The 25,544-nt window shown below is 42.3% G+C and overlaps 1 protein-coding gene across 22 annotated transcripts in view; it reads left to right on the top strand.

Annotated features, from left to right (window-relative positions):
• The window catches only part of DAB1 (DAB adaptor protein 1), a 1,026,794-nt gene that overhangs the window by 697,706 nt on the left and 303,544 nt on the right, over positions 1 to 25,544 (top strand). For 18 of the 22 annotated variants that reach the window (XM_053244273.1, XM_053244292.1, XM_053244269.1 and 15 more), the window contains one exon: positions 6,624 to 6,754. The exons of the other annotated variants lie outside the window; for them this stretch is intronic. The gene's annotated coding sequence lies outside the window, so the exon portion shown is untranslated. The remainder of the gene's footprint in view (positions 1 to 6,623; positions 6,755 to 25,544) is intronic. 22 annotated transcript variants of the gene reach the window in all.

Below are 25,544 nucleotides of genomic sequence, written 5' to 3'. Positions count from 1 at the left end.
GATGGCTGCTGCTGGCTATGTCAGTGCAATTCCATCGAGATCCTCCAGTGTTGCTAGCCTACAGCACCCATAGTCCCTGGCTTAAAACGATGGGACTTGAAGTCAAACAACATCTGTAGAGCTTCAGGTTAGCCAACACTGGGCTAAGCAATAGTAACTTATTCTACTCAATGCTCAGCTTCTCCTTGGTGATAATACCAGCAGCAGCACTGAGGATTTGTTCTTGTTTGAAGTAACTTAGGACCTTGATATACCTTCCACCACTTTCTCCCAACACAAACTTGCCCAGATGAGCCTTAGAGACCCTGTTCTGAGTTCCCCTGAGTTTTCCATTGTGCCAATCTGGTTGGGAAATCATCACCCTGTGGAAGCTTACTTTGTACCAACCCTGCTATCTGGCACCAGGTGAATACCATTTTATTCACCCATGCCTTTCACTGTCTTCTTTCAGAATTATTTTAATCTTGACCTCTATGTGTGTTACTTTGAGATTGCATTGCAGCTGCTTTTAAATTATTAAAATTTATTAATAAAATTAAAATTATTAATAATTAAAATGTATTATTAAATTTAATTTTATTTCATTCTATTTTTTGAATGTTTACTGTAAGCTGTTCTTTTATTCTTCATACTAATGGAGCAGATAATAACAACAATGAGCCTCTTCTCATGACTGGTGAGAAGGGCTCCAGAACGGGCTGCGAGGAAGTTAGGCTAGATATACCTTCCCCACAGGTGATTGCTCCTCCTGTGCTGGGTGTGCTCCCTGCACACCCAAACAGTTCCCCACATGCCCAGGCAATGGGGAAGGTCAGGGGATGGGATGTGTCACCCCGACCTCTGGAAATACCATAATGCACCATGCGAGTGTACGGTGCATCATAGGGATCTCCCCTCCCCTCCCCTCCCCTCCCCAGGCTGCCTGCAGTCTGGCAGCCGTGGCTGCAAGCAACCACGGCTGACAGATGACCACAAAACCAGTGCTCACTCCCTTCACCTCATTTTAAAGGGTTGCTCCACAGGTTTGCCACTGTGGTGCTGCTGGGATCAGCCCCAATTCCAGCGGTTCACACATGAATGCAAAACCAGGCTGGGCTCCCTTAGCTCAGTTCTGCACGCACATGTGAATAGCCTCAATAAATAAATAAAATCTTGACAGGTCCTAACAGCTCCCTGTTGATATCCCAGCTCTCTTACAAGGGCAATGGAAACACAGTACAGAGCTTCAAAATACTGAAGTTCCATGAATTCTGGTAGCTCCAGAATTTCACTCACACTCACATCAATTTCGGAGGATGAATACAACTGAAGGAAGCCCGGGCAGGTGCGCGGCTGGGGGAGTCAGTCATGTGACTTGCCTCTTGGGGCCCCCCCAAGACAGTGGGCCCCCAGACAACTGTCTCCCCTTGCCCTATTATAGTTACGCCCCTGTTCACAAGGCTGAGTAAAGATGAATGAGCAGCATTTTTCAGTGTCTCTGGTCAGAGGAGGGTGCTTGTCTTTGACAGCTGCCAGCTGCCTCACTATGCTAGCTTTTAATGCTGGTGCCAACCTGGTTTCATTGTAACACAGGATTGCAACCAGGTTTTGCATTGTGTCCCCTAGCCCCCCCCCCCCCACTTTGCACAGAAGGTGAGACAAGATTGTCCTGATTCTGGATTACAACAAGCAAGGATCTCTCATTGCATAGGTACTGGGTGATTCTGGCTTATTCCAGCCACACTTTCTGGATTATTTTGAAATTCTGACTAGAATAAGCCAGGATCATTCAGTTCAGATGTAATGTGAGACCTCTGCATGTTCTAAGCAAGGACAAGACTTCCTCCCCTCATGTGTAAAAGGAAGAAGAATGCCCCCATACACAAGGCTAGGAGGCATCATAGTCAAATGACAACCTCACCCCAGGAACTGTCAATCTGGGTTAAAATGTGTTAATAAGCAAAACCCTTTGTAGTTATCCACACATGTTTTGCTTGCTGGATGTCAGAATTACAGCTGACCTTTTGCACAAAAGATTTGAGGCAGTTAACAAATGCTGAGAGATGTTGCCTGCTAGGGGGAAGATCAAAATAGGTCCCTGGAAGATTAAACTAAAGGATTATTTGAGAGGATTTGCGTATCTATAGTATGCTTTTCTTGCAAGTGATATTTCCCAGGGAGCAGAAACAGATATTCTGTTCCTGTTCTTCTTCTTCTTCTTCTTTTACAGTTTTAGCTATAGCAGAGATTAGATGTGAAATTTGCAGGAGGAAAATAGGCTGAAATGATTCTTAGCAATATTCTCTAAGACGTCTGCAAGGTTTAAGCATCTGATACATCCCAAACTAATATCAGCTGACCTCAAGAATGGGTTTTTCAAGAACCTTAACATGTGGCCTATGCACCAGAGTGTATAGGAGCTTGTAGGAATGCCATGAAATCAGAGTTGTTTTTTTGCCAAAATTCTTGTCTTAAGTAAGACCCACTTGCATCATGTGGAAGTCTGTTGTGACTCTACTGCTGTGGCTGTATTCTCATGATCCGCACAGTCATAGTTAGCCCTTTAACTATAATAGTTAACCCTTTGGTTAACTATTATAGTTGAGAGGGATGTGTTCCTGTGAAGCGTGACGTGATAACCCATGCTTTAGCACCAATTGTAGTTTCGCTGCTGTGGTGAACTAGGAATAAGCTATGATTGGCAACTGTGTGTGATTATGCACTGCCTTTTATATGTTGTCCGGAAACTGCCATTGGTGCAAAACAAGGCAGCCAGGTTGTTTTCTGGGTCATCTCGAAGAGACCACATTACCCTTATATTAAAAGCTACACTGGCTACCAATATGTTTCTGAACAAAATACAAAGTGCTGGTTATATCTGCCGTGAGCCAATTTTGGAAGAGCAGTATATAAATTGAATAAATAAATAATATCCTACAAAGCCCTAAATACCTTAGTCCTGAGGTATTTAAGATAATGCCTTCTTTTTTATGAGCTCCACTGCCCATTGACATCATCTGGAGAGGTCCATCTGCATTTGCCACCAGTTCATCTGGTGGTCACTCAAGGGCAGACCTTTCCCCCTTGAGGTTTTGAAATACGCTCCCTGCTGAAATAAGAACCTCCCCATCTCTGTCTGCTTTTAAAAAGACTCCTAAGACACTTTTATTTATCCAAGCTTTTTAACTAGAATTTTGGTTTTAAACTACTTTAACGTTCTAATTTATTTTTAAATTTGTTTTATATTTCTTGTAAACCACCCAGAGACATGAGTTTGGAGCGATGTACAAATATACTGAATGAATGAATGAATTGCTGGTATGATCAGGTTGTAACTTAATCATAGTTACTTGTGGCTGTGGGACTGCAATCGGTGCTAAAGCACGGGTTCTCAAGTTATGCTCTGTGGGAGCAAGCCCAGCAGCTAGGATTTTATCTGGAGCTGTCTGTTGGGATCATATTACACCCACTCTGAAAGAGCTGCACTGGCTACCAATTTGTTTCCGTGTCCAATTCAAGGTGATGGTTTTGACCTTTAAAGCCCTGAACAGATTGGGCCCTGAATATATGAAGGACCACTTGCTCCCAAGGGTTTCTACCCACTTGATATGATCATCGGAGGGGGCTCTGCTCTGCATGCCAATGGTGAGAGGGGCTTGGATGTCGAGCATGCAGGATAGGGCCTTCTCAGTCATTGCCCCCAGCCTTTGGAATGCTCTCCTGGCTGGCATGTGCTCCTCAGCCTTTAGTTTTTAGAAAACAAGTTGCTCTTCACGCAGGTGCATTGAGATGAACCTAGACGTTTATATGAGAGTTTAGTTGGGTTTTTTTTACTACTGCTGTGTTTAGTGTGTTACTGTTTTATATAAGTTTTTAAAACTTTATAGGTTTATATAGGATTTTAGGTTTATATAGGTTTATATAGGATTTTATAGGTTTATATAGGATTTTATAGGTTTATATAGGATTTTATAGGTTTATAGGTTTATATAGGATTTTATATAGGATTTTAAACTTTTAAATAGAGATATATTGTTTTTATATTTATATTTAATATCTATACTTTTTGTATTTGTGCATTGCTTTAATTATATTGTAAACTGCTTTGAGATTATTTTAATGAAAAGTGGTATAGATGAGTGTTAGCATACTGATAACACCCTGCACCAAATCTCCTGATGATCTCTCCCAGTGGTTTCATGTAGATGCGAAAAAGCACTGGGGACAATATGGAGCCCTGGGGGCACCATATAAAAGTTCAGATTTTGAATAGCAACAGTCTTCAAGGGACACGATCTGGAATGTGCCTGAGAGGTAGGAGTGGGACCACTATAAAGCAGTCCCTACCGCTTCCAGCGCCCTCAGGAGCTCCAGAAGGATACTATGGTCGATAGGATCAAAGGCCGCCGAGAGATCCAAAAGGACCAACATAGTCACACTCCCTCTGCCAACTGCCAATTGGAGATCATCCATCAGGCCGGCCAAGGCAGTCTCCACCCCATAGTGAGCCCAAAAGTCATTTTGGAATGGTTCTAGATAAATCAGTTTCCTCCAAAACTGCCTGGAGCTGGTAGGCTGCCACCCTGTCAATTACCTTGTCTAGCCACAGAAGGTTGGAGACAGGCCTATAATTGCTTAACTCTGAGGAATCCAATGCAGGCTTCTTCGGGAGAGATCTAATGATTGCCTCAAGACAGGAAGGCATCCTGCCTTCTCTCAGAGAAGTGTTTATAATATCTACCAAGCCTTCTACAACAACCCCCCTTCCAGATAGTATAAGCCATGTTGGACAAGGGTAGGAGAAAAGGTGGTAGGCCACACCGCTCCAAGCAGTTTGTCCACATCCTCAGGAGTCACAAACTGAAAATGATACAGCCTAAACACATGAGGAGTTGTTGGACACCTCCCCATTAGACACTGCAGTAATTGTGGGGTCTAAGTCTCCCCAAATACAAGAGATTTTATCCACAAAGAACTCATTAAAAACATCAGAGCGGGTAACTGATGGTTCCAAATGCTGATTCAAGGGAGGAGATGCACCTCAGTGTTCCCTCTAACAGTGATTTGCAGATGTTGACTACAACTCCCATAATCCCCAGCCAAAGGCCATTGTAGCTGGGGATGCTGGGAGTTGAAGTGAACATCTGCAAATCCCTGTTAGAGGGAACAGTGATGCACATACTAGCCCTCTCACAACCCTAATCAACGCCACTGCATGTGAACTTGCAGATGCAATATGGGCAGAAAAGAATAATTTTACCGCCTAGTTTCCTGAGTATCTCTTAGTTTTTGAATGATCCCATTAGTATTTGAAGTGCACAGGTAGGCCTCTGGTATCGAACAGCACATATCATAGACAACTATCTCTAATAATGGTGCTCCCTTCTCCCACTGTTAATATATTGGAAAGTGGAAAGTTATAATTACTACAGAAGATCTTTAAATTAGATCTTATGTAGTCTATAATGACATTTAGGGGCAGAAAACATTAGATCATTAATCAATATGATGAATTGATTCATAAAGCTTTAAAAGTGGGTTTTAATCATATCTATTCTCTGAGAAAGGCATTCAGTGCCTTTGGCATATGGTCAGTATTCATTACTTCCAATGAGATTGCATACAGAATTCCAAAGAGTAAATTGTTTGCTCATTTTAGTCAAAAGAAAGAGTTAATATCAGAGTACTGTCCATGTTGGGTCACTAAAATGGTACTTTTAATTGGTTAGTTAATTGATTAGCCATTAACAAAATGTAGTTAATTAAAGAGAGATAAATGCAATTGCTCTACAGACCTATATTTTTCTCTTGCCTCTGTAAGTGGCTTTGTGTGTTACAACTGTACAGATGGGGTGTGGGGGACTTGGGGACAGCCTTTGCCTTTGCTTTTCTGGCAACTGGAGTGAAAGCAAAAAACCTGGCTAGGCTGAGGTTTTCTAGATAATTGGCAGTTCTATTCTATCTTGTAGCTGAGGAAGTCCGAAACATACTGCTGCTAATACGGCTACGAATATTTAGAAACTGCTCTTCAACCAAACTTCTCAAAGTGGTTTACATAGAAATATATTTAAAAATACATAAATAATATGTTCTCCTTTCCCCAAAGGGCTCACAATCTAACACTGGGTTGGAGCTTAACATATAGTGGAACGTAGCTTTCTTAAGAGCATTACTCCAAAATGCATAACTCTCAGAGAGCATCTTATTACAGGATTTTTGTGCTGGCAACCGAGAGTTACATTTTCCTTCTATTTCTTCTATTCCTTCCCTTTCACTGCAGATTCATGCTTTAGAGGTAAACCAGCAAGCTCTATATCTTTATCCGAAAAAATTAATATTCTAATACCAGAATAAACTGATGAGGAAACATGTCTTTTTTTTCCTTTTTTTTTAAGGTGGGGGGAAGCCCTTCATTCTTTCCTCAGTAACATGATGAATTGTGGAAGCTCTGATTGAAAATTCTAATCACAGCCTTGCAGTCCTTCAGATCGCAACCGTTGACAGTTGATTCACTCCTTTTCATGCCTGCTGCCTCGCACTGCTTATGGTGTCTCTTATGCATGAATCTATCATTAGCACACAAAGCATGATGGATTGGTTGGGGTACCTCAGTCTTCAGAACCTGGGAAATGCTTCTTTTTCAGAATCGCAGAGACTGTGTATGACATCGTCATGAATGAGAGAAGAAAGTAATACAGTATTGGATGTGCCTGCTTGCTGCCACTGTTTTGAAACACAGAAAGAGAGGTGAAGAAAATGATGCATTGTGGGGAATGTAAGTATATGGCCTGTTCTTTCCTCACTAGCAACCAGTGCAGAAAATCACTGATCACAATCAATGTGTAAACGACTCCTGGCAAATGTATTAAGAGGGTAATGTCGTTTCAAAATCCAAACAGTAAACAATTTCCTGCAACTGCATGCAATACATTGAAGCCTTTTGACTTTCAGAACAGTCTTAAGGACCAAAAGGATTAGGGTTAATTGGTTTTTATCTGTGCAGATTTTCATTGCACCTTATGATTGTCCTTTGCCTTTGGGAGATGGGAACCACCTTATTATATTCACAGGTAGCTTTTTATTAGCATGATTTCTAGCTGGCGTGTCATGTCTTGGTGACAAAAACAGATGCATTTGGGCTGAGATGGAAGATCAATAGGCACAACTTTCAAATGTTGAATCAAAACAAAGTAAAAAAATATGTCATGTTAAAAGACATTGCAGAGCTCCACTGCACCAAGAGCGCCTTGTAATAAATGAATTTGTACTGCTGAGTTGACAGAAGTTTGAAATAACATCTTTTAAAGTTTAGTGTGATTTCATTTTTGAAGACAGTCTTAAAATAGAAATTTTAAGACTGTTTTCGGTTAAGAGATAATTAGGAAAATAGATATTAATAGAAACTTTAAAGAAAAAGGAACATAGGAACATAGGAAGCTGCCATATACTGAGTCAGACCATTGGTCTATCTAGCTCAGTATTGTCTTCACAAACTGGCAGCGGCTTCTCCAAGGTTGCAGGCAGGAATCTCTCTCAGCCCTATCTTAGAGAAGCCAGAGAAGCCAAGCCACTTGAAACCTTATGCTCTTCCCAGAGCAGCCCCATCCCCTGAGGGGAATATATTTCAGTGCCCACAGTTATAGTCTCTCTTTCATGTGCAACCAGGGTGGACCCTGCTTAGCTAAAGGGACAAGTCATGCTTGCTACCACAAGACCAGCTCTCCTCTGGAGATGGGGAGCCACATTCTACTGTGGAAAACAAAGTTGAGATGGTCTCTTTTCCCATTTTTTGCATAGTACAAAGACTATGTACTATACTGTATTTATATTGTAGGGCATAATCTTGGAAATGACTATCCGTGCAGGCATTTTGCTGTAACTTGCCATTATGAATGGACATGCAAATATGAAAGGTAGTAAGATTTCCACCTTTTTGACTTCTTTGCTTGTGAGCAGAAGCCCAGTGTGAAGGGAGACCAGAGCCAGTGTTCCTATAAAACAGAATAAAACTCCAAGCTTCAGACAGAAAATTTGGCAAATTCAGCCCCATCCCTTGCTTCTCATTGTAGTTTGCTTCTGAGTATGCATAGCAACTGTTATGAGAAAATGAAAAGACAGAGGTTAGTTGGTTTTTAAAAGAAAAGGTAGCACTTTCAATTTTTGCTTTGATATATGTGGCAGCTGGTTTGGGGAAGGAACATAACATAAGAACAGCCCTGATGGATGAGGCCCAAGGCCTATCTAGTACAGTATCCTGTTTCACACAGTGACCCACTAGATGCCCCTGAGGTGAGGGCATGCCCTCTCTCCTGCTGTTGCTCCCCTGCAACTGGTATTTAGAGGCAGCTTGCCTCTGAAGCTGGAGGAGGCCTACGACTAGTAGCCATTGATAGACCTGTCCTCCCATGAATTTATCTGAACCCCTCTTAAAGATGGGGATGCAGGAACAAGGTTGGAGAAGGTAAAGCTAAAGTGTGCCGTCAAGTCTATTTTGACCCCTGGCGCCCACAGAGCCCTGTGGTTTTCTTTGGTAGAATACAGGAGAGGTTTACCATTGCCCACTCCTGCACAGTATGAGATAATGCCTTTCAGCATCTTCCTATATCGCTGCTGCCCGATAGAGGTGTTTCCCATAGTCTGGGAAACATAACATTGAGGATTCGAACCCGCAACCTTCTGCTTGTTAGTCAAGCATTTCCCCACTGCGCCACTTGTGCAAAGTCAGAGTGTAGCCCAGAATCCTTTGTACTATTCACAGAGCGCGTGCTGACTTAAAGCAGACAACTGGAAAGGTTAGAAGCTGTATATGAATCTCTTGTACAGCTTTAGGCCTAGATGGTACCACTCTACTTTACTTTAAAAGAGTCTCTGAAGTCTTTTCATCCTAGCTGGCAGCCTAGGATAAAGTGAGAGTCTGTCTCAGTCTGTAATAGTGCAGAAAACACTGAAGTAAACTCACACATCACATGACCCAGGAGAGTAAAATCACTGTTCTTCTGCCCCATAGGATGTTCTGGCCAAACAGTAATGAGACTTTCCAGTGGGCCATGAGGGGTCAGGAAAGGTAGACTTTCCACTAAATGTCCCTTTCCAGAGGGACAGAGAAGTCATCCTAAATAATTCCTCAACTATTAATAGTTGCTGAACGTATAATCACGCACAATGCACATGTTTTCTGTTTTTCCTCTTCATTTTGTTTTCTTTCATGTAGCTATATATATTTTTTAACTTGATGGTAGCACAGGAATCTATTATCATCTAAGAGTATTAAAGTTCAATAGAGGTCTACCAGAAGGCAAATTCTAAGTATGGCTTAGTCTGGGGAATGGAAAGAGGTAAAGGATAGGTAAACAGCACTTGTGTCTTCTTTCCGTCCTTCTCAGTGTCTCACTAGGTCACCTTGTGGGAATTCTGGGTCTACTGGATTCGGAAGTAAAGTTGATGCTGTTGTTCTACAAGCATCCCAGCACTGACACAATGAGGTCATCATTTAAATAGTCCTCGGATCTGCCCTTTGTACAGACAATTAGTGGGCTACTTCAGATGAACGTGGCCCCCACCAGCTTCCTACACAAGTTAATGGTGGGGCCTTTCTGCAAATGCACCTGCCCCAATGCCACTCAAGGACATTCTGATGCATTCTTGGCACATCCTTTACTCAAATGTAAAGGATGATCATGTGAAACACCCCTCTATACATGCTGCAAAACCCTGGGTTTTACAGTGCATGTAGAGGGGGTGATTCCCATGATCACCCTTTATGCATAAGTAAAGAATGTCCAAGAACATGTCAACATGTTCTTGAGTTAGGTTGGAGCAGGCGCATTTCCAACACAGGCGTGATGTGAATGTGTGTAGGGGATGGGGGGCTGCATTCACCTGAGCCAGCCCAGTGTCAGGTTTGTTAATGGAAATATAGAACCTTGACATTCCACATGGGTGGATATGTGAAAGTGTACATCTAAACAACTAATTTCAGCTACAGTCCTAGGTAAAATATACTGGATGGTGGCTCTAGTTCTATTACCTGTTGAAAATGGAGTAGTATCATGTAAGTAGGAACAATTTCCATGCAAGTAGGGAAAAAAATTCCCATAATATGGTTTCCAAACAAGACTTTGAGATGGAAGGTGCAGTACAGTATTGATTATTCATCACTAGCAAAATGTGCAATGATGTTTCTGGTTAATATTGGCCTTAATAAGATTGGTCAGACAAATTCATTACTTTTCTGTGAGAGTTAAGTCTTCTATGAGAAGACTTTGAAATATGAAGGAACTCACATAGCAACAATAACCCAACCTACTTCTATAGAAATATTTTTTTCTAGAAAAATAGCTACTGTAACCATCACATAGATAAACAATTATTGAGTTGGAAGAATATTTTGGATGATGGGTGTTGAGAGCAATTTGTTTTTCTGAGGCAAAATGTTAGAAATCATAACATTGCACATCATTTATTAAAAATGTGATTTATTAAAAATCATAAAAGTTGCTTGGCTAAAACAAGTGTAGTTTTGACAAGACTATATTTTGAGAACATCCTTGTAGAATATAGTGGGCTGAATCCTGGCTGTTTAATCATGTCTAAGCACTGTTGAAACCAATGAAACAAGTTAGTTATGACGAACAAATTTTATTCCTGTCAATGGGGTTTACTCATGGTTAACTTAGTCTGGAAGCTGCCCAATCATTCTAACACACACACACACACACACACACACACACACACACACACACACACACACACAGATATAGCCTCATATGTAGGGGATGTGGTGTTTATTCTGTCTGGACAAAATTGTACTCCACTTAACAGATTAGGCTAACAATATGGGGATGTTGATCAATTGAGATTGGCTGGTAAGAGACCACAATAGAGGACTGATTGATTGATAGAGCTTTCTTATTTGAGGCCCACGTGGTAACCATGGCACAGATTGACTTCCACCAAGGGCTCTTCCAGACGGCAATACACATTTGAACTTCAGTACAAATTCCAATGGGAGAGTTAAGGAGTGTCCATGTGACTTTGGAAGTGCGCCTCATTAGTTCTTAACACCATCTGCTGGTAGTCTTTGAAAAAAACGGTCTATTTTCAATACTAACTTGAAAAAATGCGTCTTTTTCATGGATTGCCAGGAGATTGCCAGCATATGGCTCTAAGAACTTAAGCAACATACTTCCAACATCATGTGCACACATTCGTACATTTCCTGTTGTGCTTAAGTTGGAATATATTGCTTTCTGGAAGAACTGAGCCTACCAGCTGTGACTCCTCGTGGACAGAGATGGCATAGCCAAAGTTATCTATCCTCTGGTACCATCCAGATCAGACTACTACATGCATAGTATGTGGAACTGTCTTTGATGTCTGCTTAAAAACTACAGATGGACAAAAATATAGCTGCTAGGTTAAAAAGAGGACCAACAGGGATATATCCTGCCAGTTCAAAAACAGCTTTGCTGACTGCTGGACCACTTCTGAGCTCAATTCAGATTGGGGTGTGCATGAACAGTTTGTAGCAAAACCAGTTTGCCTTGAACCAGGCCAGTTCATCGGTTTGATCGTGGAGTGAACTGGGGGTGGTTTGGTCCATGACCAAACTAAACCTGAACTGGTTATGCAATGGTAAGCAGTGGAGGGGGCAGCCAAAGAGGTAACAAACTCCATACTCAGTCAGTGTGGTGGCTAGCACCACTGCTCGCCCTCCCAGTGCGGCCCCAAGTGCATTCAGCATTCCTTTGCCAAGTCACTAGCCAACACTAGTCAGCAGTGGCTCAGTTCTGCTATTTGTATGGCCTCTCTGCATGTGCAAATGGCATATGCACATGCATGAACACCACACAAATGGCATCTGCAGACCGAATTGATTTGGAGCAATGCGGTTTGGTTCAAACTGATTCGAATTCGAACTGAATCACATTTTTGGGTTTGTGCACACTCCTAATTCAGATTCCTGATGTTTACCTTTAAAGCCCTACATTACTTGGGCCCTGAATACTTGAAGACCACCTTTTCTCTCAGGCAAATATCTTTATATTTTTATTTTTAAAATCTTGGTTGATATGTTTTTGAATTGTGGCAATATTATGCTATGCACTGTGGTCCAGGTCTTTTACTGTTGGATGGTAGATTTTTGATTTCAATATTATTATTTTTAGTGGTTTTATACTTATTCACATTGAGAATAGCAGTATTGAAGATCACAATTATTCAAATAAATAAAAACAATTATGTAATAATTTGATTTCTGTCTGCAAGCAGACAGAAACCAAGGCCCACAAGACAGTTTTTGATTTGGAAAGTTTCAGTATGATTTCCTCCCCACAGTTTTTATCTGAGAGAAACTATAGCAAGTCTTACTTTCCTAGCTTTCCTGGACAGCAGGCATTACCATGAGTTTTCTGCAAGGCTTTACTGTGTGCTTAAAGTTGCCCAACGCAAAAAGTGGATTTTTTAATCCTGGATATATATCGGGCTACATTCTTAACATGCAATGAAAAACCCAAATTGTGTGTGAAGTACTCACTGATAGCTCGCATTGACTTGAGGGTAAATTTGGCTTATATGTGAATGTACACTCTCCGTTCCGGAGAAGCTACAAATGAAAAGTCGGGTTTGAAAAGCTTCATGCTAAGATTACAGCTTATTTGCTCATTCAAATAAACTATACTCTTACTATGTACATTCATGCTTCAGGATCTGGGAGTTCATTGTAAATTGCAAGTAAACTGCAAGATGATCCAGATCATCTTTGTGATCTGGATTGCAATACGTTTTATTGATATGGAATGGGTTCTGCGCCTGTGCAGGGACCTCGCAGGTAGATTAACTAGCTCTTTGTGACGTCCATTCTGCCCTGCATGTGCTCTATGCTTCTGTTGAAATTGGCAGTTGAGGGTGTCATTGGCTCAGTTTCTATTTGACCACCAAAGCATCAACACCTCATTGCTGACTCCTCAGTTCATCTAGATTTGTTTGAGAGATAAGAGAGTGAGTATTTATTCCTATTGGACTTGGACTATTTCTGGCTATTCTAATGCTTAATGATCTGGTTACGGTATTTTGGATTTTTGTGTTGGGAGTCGCAAGGCTGAAGCCTCAGGGCATGCCTTTGCCGGTGATGGAGACTAAAGATACATTCAAGTATTGTGTGAATTGCTGAGCTAAATTACTGTCGATGGACCACCATGATTCATGTTTCCTGTGCTTAGGAGAGCAGCATAACCCTGCAGCATGGAAAATATGCTGTTCTTTTTCAAAATAAACTTTTAAAAATTGGGCACTGTATGTCTACACCCTGTGCTATATGATGAGGCACTCCGTCTGGCAACACTGAGACCAAATTACTGCTTGGCATTGGTCTTGACATCGGTATCGACAGGGGGTGTGTTGCTGAGCTCGGCATCACGCACTCAGGGATCTGCAAATATGCAGTCTAAAACCACTGCTGAAAGACTGGAGCCTGAATTCAAATGGCCAAAGGAAGTCCTAAAGCTGGCTTATCATCAAAAGGATAAGAAAAGAAGACACTCTAATGAGGAGAAGGATTCTCTGCCGCAAAAGAAACATGGAAGCAAGACAAGGTTGAAAGATAACACTCCTTCGCTGACTGCACTACAAAGCTAAAACATCTATAACACCTATAACATCGGCGGCTGGACTGTTGACGTCGAGAGAACAACTGTCAACGTCGGCATCAAGAAAATCATCACCGAAAGCAGCCATGAAGTCGACTACAGTGCTGATGGAACAGGACTCATGTGTACAGGTCTTGATGTCGACATCGATATCAACAGCACATTTGATAATGGCCACGACATCAACAGTGTTACTACAATTGCCTTTTTCTTCAGTGCCACCAAGAAGGGTACTTCAGCTGTTCCCAGTGCAAACACCAGCACAGTCCCCTTCAACACTGACTCTACAACCGTAGGAGAGAGGGGACTGTATTGACTTCACTACGGAACATGATGAAGAAGCCACTTTAGATCCAAACACCAAAGTTAATACTTTACTGGCTGTGCTGAATTCTACAAATAGCATCGCTTCGGGGTTGACCTTTCAAGGCTTTTTAGCAGTGGCTTTGACATAGAACAGGATGTCGAAGAAATTCCAGTGTCGATTCTCAAAACACCATTGATGTCTTCACTACATATTGCTTCAACAGGGACTGCAGAGCCTGTGCGTCTGATGTCACCTTTGCATACTCACAACCCTGTGGTACCAAGAACTATTCAGTTGTTTTCATGGCCATCAGGATCTGCAGCAGCGACAACTGTGTCATCTTTGTCATGGAAGTTGCCTGTGCACTATGCGAGCTCATGAGGACTCTGGCAGTAGGCAGTGCCTTGCCACCAGGGCCGTAGGAAGATAACACAGTTTTGTGGGTTTTGCCATAGTCCTTCTACTACATTGCCAGACAACTATGCTGAATATCAGCTGTGGAAGGCACAGCAAATTTTACAATGACCCCTATTGGTTGTCCCAGAGAAGCAGGTACCGCAACATACTATTACTAGTGCTGCTGCTACCTAGTCGACTGCCTGCCAGACTCAGGCTGATATGCCTGACTACTCGAGGCATCTTGTGCAGCCTCTTGCACCACATCTGAATACTCCTGTACCCAAGCCAAGGGAAACTCCTGAAGATCCTGTTTTGCCACCTCAACAATCTCCTGCTTGGCCTACAGTGCCGAAGAAAAAGAAAATTGTGCCTCCAGTAGCTCCTCCATTGGAGGCAGGAGGTGATGGCTATTCGTCTGATTCCACTAGCAATGATTAGGATGAAACTAGCCAGCCCTCAGAACCAGATCTACCCTTGGATGTACCTCCAAAGACTTCGACCTCCCCTTTAGAAGAGTTGAAAGCATATCATGCTCAGATTAGAGAGTTGGCGGAGGCCTTAGTCCTAGACATTAAACAAGCTGAAGCTGATTTAAAAGACCCAGTTTACAACATGATGATGGCTGCCAGAACATCTCATCCTGTGACACTTCCAATGCTTCCTGTAATAATTAAAGCGGAACAGTCTGCTTGATAAGTGCTGCAAACCTCCACACCTGCATCAGAATGCCTAGAAGGCTTATAAAGAATACAGGAAGAAGACAACACGTACCTTCTGTGTCATCCAGTGCCAAACTCCTTGGTAATTGATTGTACATCTATGTCAAAGTCTGGCTGATACCACACTACACCTTCTGATAAGGAGGGAAGAAAAATGGATGTTATGGGAAGGAAGATCTATTCCAGCTCTAGTCTGGCTATAAGGATAGCTAACTATGCAGCCTGCTTGGCCAGATACAACTATTACTTGTGGGACGCTTTGCTGAAGGACTCAAATTCATTGACACCTGAAGAATTTCAGGACAGTTTCACAGGAGTATATTAAAAAACCCACTTCTGTCACTTTTGGATTGTCAACAGCCCATGTGTATTCACAAGGATCATGGCTGTAGTGGTGGCACACTTGTGGACAGAAGGTGTTGTGGTTTACCTATTTTTAGATGACTGGATTCTGGTTGGGGATAACAAAGAAAGGTTACTTTTGCAGATCTGCTATGTGTTACAACTGCTACAGGATTTGGGCATCAATGTCAACTGGAAGAAGTCGAACCTGGAACCACAAAAATACATTAGTTATTATAGGGGCACTTCTAGATATACAATCAAAAAGAGAATTCTTACCCATAGAATGATACCGATAGATCAGGGACCTATTTTGTCTTTCCAACAAAACACCAATGCAACCCGCTTACAATGTGCAGTGGCTGATGGGATTAATGGCTTCCTGCAATGCCACTGTACATTACACACATCTGTGGATATGGCCACTGCAGATTTGGTACCTCAAGAATTTCCACTCCAGTGTGGACAGTCAGCACAAGTGGCTGTCATTGCTGCAGGGCATCCTCTAATCTCTGCATTGGTGGACAGTGGAGACCAATCTGCTGGGCAGCATACTTTTCCAACCACTCACCCCCACCCAAAGGGTAACTCCAGATGCATCCCTGTGGGGATGTGGGGCACGTTGTGCTGAACATCAGGTACAAGGATGATGGATGGCACAGCAACAATGTCATTGTATAAATTACTTGGAGCTACTGGCTCTCTTTATGGCACTAAAGACATTTGAGCCCCAGATACATGGCAGAGTAGTACTGTGTTGACTCAACAACACCAAAGCAATTACATATCTCAATCAATGGGAGTGGGGTAGTGTCTCACTCCCTTTGCTTCTTAAGTCTGCAAATCTGGAATTGGTGCATCAGCCACAGTGTGTATCCTCTGGCAATACATATATGAGGAGTGGACAATGTCCTGGCAGACGACCTCCACTGTTCCACGAATGGGAGATCAACAACATCTATCTAAGCTGGGTGTTCAATTTATGGGGGCAGCTAAACATGGACCTGTTTGCAACTGCTGCCAACAGAAAGTGTCCAAGATATTGCTCACATGTTGGTATCGTCCAGAGATCTCTGGGATATATGTTTCAGCATGTGTGGAACAAGGGGTTCTTTTACCTGTTTCCACCTCAGCCACTTCTAAACCATGTACTGGCACAGATCATGCAGGACAACACATCAGGCATACTAGTGACGCCGTGGTGGCCCTGACAACCCTGGTTTGCTCCACTGCTCAAACTGTCGAGAAGGATTTTCCACAGGTTCAAATTAAGGCCCGATCTTTTAGTTTGGCACATCTGTCAGTAATCCGTATGTCTGATATTTGCACGGATGAGAGATAGTCTTCTCTGCAGCCTTTCATTAAACACTATGCTATTGACCTGAGGTGTGCACGTGTTGGTTGAAGTAAGTGTTTTGAAATGAGTGTTGCCATAGGCTTCTTGGGCTACTGTGCCTACCACCAGGCTGGGAAGCTGGCTAATCACCCATTCCTTATGAATGCAACGGATCACGATCCAGATAAACAGGTTGCTCACCTCTAGCTGATGATCTAGTAGTGATTCATTGTATTCATAAGACCCTCCCGAACCACCCAGCAATAGTAGTGATTATTAAAAAAAACCCACCATAATAATATCACTACATTATCGTTGAAGATGGTGGTTTTCAAGAAACTGAGAAAATGGCTCCCCCAACTTGCGTGTTCAGGGCAGAGTGGGTGTCACGAGGAGCTAGTCAACCTACCCACAAGGTCCCTGCACAGATGCAGAACCCATTCCTTATGAATACAACGGATCACTACCAAATCATCAGTTACAGGTGAGCAACCTGTTTATTTTCCCCGTCAATGAACATTCTATGAGTCAGGCTTTTAGAAAAAGTAGCAGGGGCAGTGCTCCTTCTAACAGGGATCCCCAGATCTTGTTGATGACAATCCCCAGAATCCCCAGCTGCAGTGGCTTTTGCTTGGGGATTCTGGGAGTTGTAGTCCACAACATCTGGGAATCTCTGTTAAAGGGAATACTGCTCATGGGCAGGTGTATATCAATGCTCCCCCAATCATATTAGGCCTTTAATTTCAATTGGTTTGTGAATCTTGGTTGGTAATTCACTGTGCTTCCAACAAAGAATTTAAATATGCAGAAATAGCATGTGCTACCATCTTTTGTGGCCTGTATTACTTGTGGGGGGTGGGGGGTGTCACATGTTTAAATGCTGAATCATGCTAAACAAACAAACAAACAAACAAACAAAAAACACCCTTGCCTGCACAGCTAGCATGTTAGGAAAGAGCTCTTTGAACATCATTACTTTGGAGTGGGTTTTTTTTAATGTGGAGAAAGCATTCAGACTTCTGATTTCCTCCCTTACAGTCTAAAGCAGTTCAGTCCTGTAACAGCTGTGCCATATATTATTTCTGCACAATGGAACTTGCTCTGTCAACTTTGATGACCGAAATGAAGGGACTAATACATTTGGAAGAGCCATATGTGTGATCAGCTTTCTAAGTCAGATTGATGCAATGGTAACTTTGAATAATATTAAAACACTTTGTGAAAGCACCCTTGGACATATAAGTCATATAAACTCTGAAATGGGGTTCTTCCTGCTGTAACCCATGCCATACAATAAAAACAATGATGAGTATAGGATAAAACATCCAGTCATTTGATTCAATTAAGGATGTTGCATGTTGTCACCAAATATGCTAAATAAATAAATAAATAGTCACTGAAGAATAGATATACTATTCCATCCAGGTAATAAGTATTATTTTTGTACGTGTGTACCATATGTCTAACACTGCAGTGCCACCTTCCACATTTAATATTTAAAAAGTCTGTATTGAAAAAAGAAAGGTAACTATTAAGATTGCATTACTGATATAAAATATACCTATTCCTAATAAGAAGTAGATGCCAACTTTGGGAGAGGCCTCCATAAGCTTCTCTTTTCCATTGTTTGCCTTTTGAGATATTTGCTCCTTTCATTCCTCTTTGCTTCTCTTAGGAACAGGAGATTCCTGTGTCCCTGCTTCCTTTCCCAGTTCAATACTTGGCCTAGAATTAATTTGATGCAAGTGGACATTGGCACATTACAAATGGAAATGAGATTGCTGACACATTGCAGGCATTGAACAGTTCTTAGGTGGTCACAACTTCTGAGTGACTGTTAGTCTGGAGGGATTGCAATTGGTGACCTTGGGTGAAAGGTTTTGGATCTCATTACAGATTGCCTGACCATTCATTTCCATCAGAATCTGTGTTTTCATTTTTAACCTAGAATGTTAGTCCTGGTATATCTGTGTGCTTGGTTGGCTTCTGTAACAAATGACATAATTATATTTACTAACTGGAAGGACACATCTCCATATTATTTTTGCAATTACATATAAACATGCACCTTTCTGGTATGGATTACATAATGATTCTAAAAATTTATCTAAGCCATATGCAACAAATGCTGACATTGCCATGTTAGGCAGACGTTACACATGAACTGAGTATTCAGTAGGGTTTAAGAAGAGTAATTCAAAGACATAGATTCTGTACCATATGCTCATATCCATGGATTGCATATTTTCAAGCTTTGTATATTTATCCTGAGACTTCAACTCTTGAAGCCTTTCCAGATTTTCTGAATATTAGGTAATTATATGAACATTAACTTAGAAACTATTCTTAGACTTTTAAAAATTTACATGACAAGGGCTAAAACAAAGGTTTTGAAGCAAGTTGTAAAGCTTCTACTCAATTGTGGGTTGATGTTTTTGTTCTAAATGATAATTATTCATGATCTTTGTACTTGTTAGGAACGTGGTGCATCTGATGTCAGGACTGCCATCAGGAGTTGATATTGCAAGGGCCCTCAAAAGAGAGTACCATCTCTGTGCCCATGACCATTGGTTGTGGTCAACCAGTTCTCTTGAAGCCCAGGCAGGTAGGAAAAGGCCCCTGGAAGGCAGTCTGCCTAGGGTCTCTAGCACCCTGGAGCCATTCCTTTCTGAAGCTACTTACAAACAATACTGATTAGTGTCTGTGATGTTATTAGGGCCAAAGATAAATAATGCGTACTGGGATCTCTTCAGTTAAGCAAACAAGAAACAATAAGATCCCCACCATATTATACACAAACCATACAATATAGAGCATGCAACAACTTGGTCCAGTATAATTTTATGATCAAAGATATTCTCAACCTTAAATAAAACAAAAGATAACAAAAGGACATCACAGAGATGAAACTAATTATAGTGTGGATTTTTATTTTTTTTTAGGTATTCTCATTTGAAACATGATTACAACCTAGATAATAACTGAGTTTTATATTTTTGGGGAGATTGGACTTTGGAGCATTTGGAGCAGTGTTATCACTCTTATATGACTGTTTTTCCACTTGACAAACATTAACATCAAAAAGGAGATTGCCAGGTCACTGTTGTGGATTTGTGGTCTTGTTTATTATGGACTATATTCCTCTCCATACATTCGAGTTTACCATTTCTTCAATGCTATATATTTAGTGTCATCTATGTGATGTCATTTTGTTATCTTTGTTTTATCTAAGGTTGAGAATATTTCTGATTATAAAATTATACTGGACCATGTTGTTGTATGCTCTTTATTTTATGGTCTGTGGTTGACATTGTAGTTGAATGTCTGATTACATTTATGTTCTAATTAAATTTAGTCATTTGTTGATAGATAGGTAGATAGATAGGTAGATAGATCGATCTTAGGCATACCCGTTGCTGATCCCATGTGTGGCTCTTGCAAGAGTTTGCAAGCAAGCTGCCAGGGGAAGAAGTGAACAAGCAGAAATGGATGGACGGGTGACAGAGTGGTGCTGGGGAAAGCAAGAAGACGGTGGTGGTGGTGGTGGTGTGTGTGTGTGTGTGTGTGTGTGTGTGTGTGTGTGTGTGTGTGAAGAAAGCGGCGGGTGGGGGGTGAAAGCGGTGGTCGGGAGAGTGAAGAAAGCAGCAGCAGCAGCCGGCAGGGGAAGAAAGCGGGGGTGGTGGTGGTGGTGGGCAGCCAGCGGCTTAAAAAACTGGTTGGCTAGGTGGCCAGCCAGAGAAAAAAATATTGGCGGGGGGAGGGCTGAGAACAAGGGACTGAGAACTAGAGGTGCAGATGCTCTGTGCCCGGCCCAGCTAGTTCTGATTAAATTTACTTAGAGAAGTCCTACCGAAATTAAAATGACAACTTAGGCATGCCTAACTTAAATTTATTTCATTGGAACTTCCTTTTGTAAATTTATTATTATTATTTTATTATTATTACATTTATATCCCGCTCTTCCTCCAAGGAGCCCAGAGCGGTGTACTACATACTTGAGTTTCTCTTTCACAACAACCCTGTGAAATAGGTTAGGCTGAGAGAGAAGTGACTGGCCCAGAGTCGCCTAGCAAGTATCATGGCTGAATGGGGATTTGAACTCGGGTCTCCCCGGTCCTAGTCCAGCACTCTAACCACTACACCACGCTGGCTGTCAGGCTGTCAGCCATTCATATTTCATATTAATAGTAGCCTAGCTGAATCTGTACAATACATTCCTAAAGTTAGTGATACCTTGCCTGTGGCCTTCTGTAACCTAAGATATTAAAATAAATATCTGGTTGCAAGTCCACAAAAACTAAAATTAGCATTTAAATATATTATTTCATCATTATTAAAGCAGGAGTGCCCCTTTAGTTAAGGTGAGTATTTAAAAAAAGATTCTGCCATTATAAGCCTCTAAATTGTATTGCTTAGAAATATGACATTTGTTGAGTAAATATCTTGAAACTTGGCATTGTTCTACTAGAAAAGATCTACAAATGTATCTGATTTCAAAGTGATGAAATGTGCCACAAGTACAGCTGAAAATTTACATTTGGCCCTTTTTGGGGGGGCAATCTGTAGACAAGTGCCCCCCGTTCTCTCTCTTTGAACCCACATGGACAAGTGGGACATTTTTGCTGGTGCCAGGCACTTCATCATCCAATCTTGGCCTCAAAAGTCCAGGAAAAAGATCTTCTCCCCATTTTATCATAGCAGACAGGAGAAGAGAAGAAACAGCAAAAATATATCCCTAGGAAACACCCCCACCCCATTGCTTTTCTCTAATGAACCTTGCTCTCTGCTTTGGAGTCTTCTTTCTGCATGCAAGATCAAGGCAACTTGGTTCAGTGGCTACCTGTGCATATTGACTGGGCAAGTAGCTGCTGCAGCTGCCACAGGAGCTGAGCATGACAAAAGGATATAAGCTACATACTGTTCATCATTCTGTTGGGACAGCTCCAGCCCACCCCATGAATCATTCATCTATGAATGATTTCTAGGTCCTTTTGTGGTGGTACTTTAGAGGTCATATTCCATGGCAGGTCTGCTACGCCCACTCTCTTGAAATGGTCTTTCCAACTTCCCAAGTGCTGGTTCCTAAAACCACTAACTTTTTAGTGTAGCAAGGCATGTGGATATTTTTTAACTGACAATTATATGGTTTGCAATGTTGAATGTAAGGTATCTTATTGGTAAAACACAAATATATCAACAAATCAAGCAATTCAGAAAGGGAAATACAAGGTAAAAACATTTTCACCTTTCTGTGCTAGGTTGGCTTTTATGTTCATTTGCCTGAGCTGATATTCACAACTCAAAAGGTTCTCAAACTAAGAAACAGTACAGAGATCTCTCTATCGCATCTAAAACTACCTCACAGGATTGTTGCGAGGATGAAATGGGTAGTGGGTATATGTACCACTATGAGCAGAATACAAATATAATATATTTTTAAAAAGGACAACAGTTCCCCACTCTCCATGGCTTTTGAACTAAAAAAAGAAGACGACATTATTTGTGATTGAAATTTTCTTTTAGTACCTTTAGCTAGTCAGGTCTAGAAAGTTTGTGCTTAGAAGGCTTTAAGAAATGTGGATTCAGCCAATGGACCGACAGGATTTAAAGTTCACCTTCTGAGTGGGTTTGTTAACTGCCAAAGACAAAAAAGGAGTTGGACACCACCCCTGTCCAGAGGTAATGGTGTTTATTTTTCAACGCTTACAGAACCCTTTGTTGGTCTCTTGAGGGGGTAGTTATTTTGAATTTTGGTGAGAATGGGTTGGAGCCTAAGCTTTTGCACTGTTTCATATGCTGTAATGAAGTTTGTAATCTCAAAAAAAAATGTTTGTAGCATTTTTGAAGTCATTAACTTTTTGAGGGGCAAATATATCAAACTACTGTATAACTAAAAAGGGGAGGGTCTCCATCACAGTGATGATATCAGGTCATGCATTGTGTCATATTATTCATTAAGAGGAAGAGTGGGAAAAGATACACAGTGTGGGAGAACCTCCATGTTGCTTCTAATGTCCAGTTCCGCCTTTAGAGACTGAAGCGATCTTGACAGCTTGCAAGTTCCAAAGCAAAAGGACTATTTTGAGAAAACACAGCAGTTTGCTTAATGAGGGTAATATTAAGCTTTGCATCTCTCCTAGAGTTTCAGTCCCAGTTGGAACACAGCTTGTTTTGTGAATATTTGGTAATAGTTAAAGGAAATGGCCTTCAATAGCCTTTGGGCTATACTGTTGCAGAGTGTCGTAGGGGAAAAAATGAATCCAGTGCCAGTTTACATTTGCTGTCTGTGAATCAAACTGTGAAAGCTAATTTAAAAACTTTCACACTCGGCTTGAATGAGGACTGTCAGTGCTTTGATAATGTTAAATTGTACATGATTAGTTCCAAAGAGTGCTGGCTTAGGTAATACTCGTCAGCCTCAAAGTGCCAAATCTTTAACGATTGCTCTGATAAACTAACACAAAAGTTACAAGTAAAGGAGAGGGGAAAGGAATGTAAAGGCACTACAGAGATGCAAACAATCTGCACTGTATAAAGTTGACCTTTAGACCCAAATCAATTTCTTTACAAATGTTTTATATTGCAGGAATAAAAAAATGGATGAAAGGGATGTAGAAATATGTCTAGTATCTATGTCTATTATATACCTAGAAATATGTCTAGTATATACCTAGCAGAGGTCTCCATTCTTCCTTTTGCTCAGGCATGCCTGTTCTGCAGCCATTTCTTTCATGGGATACCTTCATTTATTTCTTTTTCCAGCAATGTTTGTAAATAGGGCTACAGCTGCCTGGATACTTAAATGTAGGGTCTTGATGTCTTGGAATTGTAAATGTTGTTCAGCCTTGAGAAGAACTGCATGCTGCAGGCATTTTATATAGGTAGATGCAGGACTGAGCAGCCCGCTTTTGCTCACCAGTTCTATAATATAGTGTTAGAAGGTCTGGTTAACATGCGTGTATAGTGGGGCAGAGAAGGTGGTTCTGGAATTCTTTTTTCCTTTCATTCCTTCTTAAACATCCCTGTATAATGAAGGAAGGGAATGTTTTTAAGTTCACAACATCCATAATGTCTTGGGAGCGCATAATACTGTCTTTTGTTTTTGCCTTTGTTTACAAATTTACATGCTTCTGCATATTTGTGGAGATCAGAGTTTGTAGAAAACACTGCTTTATTTGTAGATGGCCCTATTTTGATTCCAGTCTGATAGGCACTCAACCACTTGAGTGTATATCTAATATGATGGTAGTAATACAATGAGACTACCTTAAGTGGCACAGCAGGGAAATGCTTGACTAACAAGCAGAAGGTTGCCAGTTCAAATCCCCGCTGGTACTAAATTGAGCAGCAGTGATATAGGAAGATGCTAAAAGGCATCATCTTATACTGCTCGGGAGATGGCAATGGTAAACCCCTCCTCAGGGGCGTAGCTATAATTGGGCGAATGGGTTCAAAGAACCCGAGCCGTGCCCAATCAGGAGCCGCCATTTGTGGCCCTGACACGCCCCCTGCGTCTGACGTCAGACGCGGGGGTGGGAGTTTAGCTCCCGAGCGGGGGCCGCGCGGCCCCTTTGAGAGCAAAGGCAGGGAAGAGTTGTTCTTGGCTGGAGCTGTGAACGCAGCGCCAGCCTAACTAGCTCCTGAAGGGGCCGCCCGGCCCCTTCAGGAGCTATGACTGGTGCTGCGTTCGCAACGCAGCCCAGAAGCGGCTCTTCCCTGCAGGGAAGAGCCGCTCCTGGGCTGCGCTGCGAACGCAGCACCAGCCTTTGTTTAACTGCCGAAGGGGCCGCATGGCCCCTTCAGCAGTTAAGCTGCTTCTAACGTGCTGCTGTGTTGTGTGGTGGCTGTGCTGGGGAGTTCCTCAGCGTGGTTCAGGCTGCTGAGCGCTGACGAGTGCTGCGTGGCCATGGTAAGCAGAGAGGCTGCCGATACCGGATCGTTGAGAGGGGCAGCGATGCTGGAGGCAGAGGGCGAGTCGGATTTCACCGTGGGGCCGGCAGAGCCTTCAGCCGTCTGTGTGGTTTGCAATTGCATGGGCGGTACAGAGCTGAAGCCATTCTTAGCCTGGGTCAAGACTTTCTGGGGAGAGGAGGAAATGGAGTTCGGATACCGCCGAGTCTGGGTGGATCTCTGCTCATACAGTGGTCCCTGAGCGCTGTTCTGGGAGGTATACGTTGCTGTAGGCATAGTGCCACTCTGGAAACCAGACTCCTGGTTCTTGTTGAACGAAATTGTGGACAGAGAGTCGCTTGCAGTGCTTGTGTACAGGCTGCTGGGAGGCTGGCTCATCGAGGCGCTCGTGGCAGGCATCGGCTCGTACTCCGAGAGAACCAGCTCTGAGCCGAACTGCAACGCCCCAAACTGCAAGTTGAGTCCCGAGATGTCTGACGTCAGACGCGGGGGCATGGCTATTGGGATGCAGGGGGCGGGGCTATCGGGGCGCCCACCGCGGCCGCACACGGGCCGCCGGCGGGCTAGCTACGCCCCTGCCCCTCCTGTATTCTACCAACATGGCTCTGTGGGCACCAGGAGTCAAAATTGACTTGACGGCACACTTTACCTTACCTTAATACAATGAGGCTGTTCTCAGATGCAGCCAAGCCTGGGCTTTGGTGGCAAACCCGCCTGCAGAGCCAGCCTCTTAAAGGCAGCTAAGGGAGCGAGTGCTCCCTTAGCCCCATTTAATCACATGCAGCGCTGGATGCTCCAAGGTTTAGTTTCCTTTGAATGAAAGAGCACTGAAAACTCTAGTTCTCCTTGTATTATTTGCTGCATTTACAAATGTGCAAGGAGAGCATACTGGAAACAACCAGATT

Source organism: Hemicordylus capensis, chromosome 4 (genome assembly GCF_027244095.1).
Source record: "Hemicordylus capensis ecotype Gifberg chromosome 4, rHemCap1.1.pri, whole genome shotgun sequence".
NCBI lineage: Eukaryota > Metazoa > Chordata > Lepidosauria > Squamata > Cordylidae > Hemicordylus > Hemicordylus capensis.
Note: the sequence above shows the minus strand (reverse complement) of the source record. Positions and strands in the feature narration are given on the sequence as shown.